The sequence below is a fragment of the Propithecus coquereli genome, unplaced genomic scaffold (assembly GCF_000956105.1).
Source record: "Propithecus coquereli isolate 6110/MARCELLA unplaced genomic scaffold, Pcoq_1.0 Scaffold178, whole genome shotgun sequence".
Taxonomy (NCBI): Eukaryota; Metazoa; Chordata; class Mammalia; order Primates; family Indriidae; genus Propithecus; species Propithecus coquereli.
This window is the reverse complement of record NW_012142523.1, coordinates 4,738,021-4,740,698: the sequence shown is the minus strand read 5'-3', so window position 1 is coordinate 4,740,698 and position 2,678 is coordinate 4,738,021.

The following is a 2,678-nucleotide window of genomic DNA, read 5'->3' as shown; positions in this document are numbered from 1 at the left end:
TCATGCGTATGGCTTTAACTACCACCTATATCAGTATGACTCCCATATCTGTAACTGTGGTTTTATAGTCTTACCTGAGCACCAAATCTGTTTACTGGAAACCTTACCCTCATTGCCCTACAAGGTACCTCAAAACAATCTACACAAGGCTAATTATCTTTCTTCACGAAACTCACTGCCTTCCTTCTACTCCTCCCCGACCTCCATTTTAATTAGAAGAATGTCCCAATATACTCACATGCTAGAGCAGAAATCTGGGCGTTAGCCTCTACTCCTCTCTTCCCTTCCCATCAACCACTGAGTCCAACTATCTCATCTCTCAAATCTGCCCTTCCCTCTTTATAGTCATTGCTATAGCCTTGTTCCAGTCCCTCATTATCTTTGTCGTGTACCATGGGACTATCAGGCTAATCATATCCCCCACCAAACTTTAAGCTCCTTAAGGAGAGAGACACCGTTTTCCTCATTTTCAAACTGTGCCTGCCTTCTCTCCCACAATAGTGCTGGCACAGTGCTTTGCATGTTTGTCAAATGAAAAATAAATGGAGGCCTTGTGAAGTATTACTGCATAACAATCTATAGTATTATTCTAACATAAAGTCTATCAGCGATGTAATTAATCCCAAAAGTTTGTTTTGCTGGTAGGAAAAAAAAAGAGAGAGACTGCACTTTAGAAATAGAAGCCACTGTTGTCTTTATAAAACACAGAATTGTGCTGCTGATGCTGCTTGCTTCAGAAGGAACTGTACATTACAGCTGCTGGGATAATTTCACAATGGACTAGACAAGATATAGCTCAAAGCAGGACACAAACACAAGTTTCAAAGGGAAACAAATGCAAACAAGTACACAGCTGTGGGGTTCCAGGGACATTTCCCCATCCATGCTGGACTTGAGAGGGATAAAAAGTTTAGAAACTAAAGTGAAACCCAGAGTCGTCACACATGCCCACCACATGGCTGCTAAGTGCAACATCACACACTAATCAGGTTGGACCGTGTGTGCAGGAAAGTCATTTCATTTTTCCTTATTGCTACTACACCAGGGGACTCAGTGCATTGGACACACTGTCTTAACTTGTCTAGGGTTTCCTAGTTTCCTTTTCAAAGAAGAAAATAAGGAAATCTCCCTTCCCCACCTCATTCTGTTTTGTTGGTTTTAGCCCAATCCTTCCACTCCCTTTCTTGGGCTCCCAAACAGCAGCCAGAGGTTCTAAGTCAATAGGAGTAGAGTAAGGGGAGAGCACCAACTCAGCCTCTCTCCCTGCCCAGGGAGAAGGCAAGTCCTAATAAGTGGGGGGAAAGAGAAAACCAGAGAATCCCTCCTCCCCAATCTGCTTAGAAGGCCAAATAGGAAAGAGTGCCCTGCATATTCCTGCCATGATCAGACTTTAAGAAGGAAGGCATCCCAGCTACCATCCTGAATTGGCCTAGGCCCAGTAAATAAATAAAAATAACTTCCCCCAATGTAGCTTCCAAAACTGTCTTTTGGCTAGTTTGAGATGACCTTTCTACCCTGAAGGAGAAGAAACTTCCATCCTTGTTTGTTACACATGACGCCAGGTCCAAAACATTGTCCCACCAGCCTTGCAGATATCCATGGGCCAGCTAATAAGTCAGTGTTCCCTTGGCTGCCCATCTTGAGTGCTGGCCTCATTCATGGAATTCTGGACAGAAAAAGAAAAGTATCCAAAAACATTGCTACTTAGCCTAAGAAGAGGCCACAGAGAAGCTATCTAGTGGGTGGGAAGTAGGAGATTTTTAGGAAGGTTTCACAATTTTAGGTACCTTCTTCTTCAGCCTTATTCTAAGCCTAAATTCCCAGCAAAAACAGCCCCAGGCTTATCCCTAGAGGCCAGCATTAGCACCTCAACCATAATGGGTCAGGCTGGACTGGATAAACAAAGAGAAGAGCTCTCCTTTCCTACCTTTTATCCAAATTTTCTCCATTCTCTCCTCACCACTCTCTTCTTCCCCACGTATATCCCCTAATGCTCCAACCCTGGATACCCAAGTAGCTCAACCATAAGACAATCTCTAGAAAAGGGGGGCGGGGGGAGGCAGAGAGTGAAGGAAACAGATCTAGAAAAAGCAATGAGGGAAACCAGCTCCAAGGAGTGAACAGGAGTGGGAACTGCAAGAAGCCCTCCTGATTTCATGCCAGTTGGGCAGGCCTGCTGTTTTGCCTTAGTATAAGCTAGAGGGCAGTCCAGCCCAGGGTGGACACCTCAGTCCTTGGGGAAAAGACTCTTGGTCTTCTGCAGTCAAGGAGCTAAGCCTGAGCTTGCCAGCTAACAGTGGGATCATTGTGGCCATGCGGAGATTTCATTATCACATAGGCACACAGGCAGGCCAGCAAGCAAAGTGAATAGAAAAAGGAAAAGGAAGCCAGGGAAAGAGAAAAGAGGAAAAGGAAGGTAGAAAAGAGGAACAGAGGGAGAAAGAGACCTGTCTAAGAAGACGAGGCTGGGCTCTCCCAGCGCTTCCCTGGAGCGTGGGTAGGAAGCACCACTTAGACCAAATCCACACAAGCCAAAGGCTGCCAACACCACTTCTCAATCACCACCTTTCAAGCACGAATAATCCTGAAGGTCAGGAGTATTTTTCAAATCTCAAAAATTAAAAAAAAAAAAAAATCAAAGAAGTCATTTTTTCTTGTCATTGCCCAAGCTGCTGCTT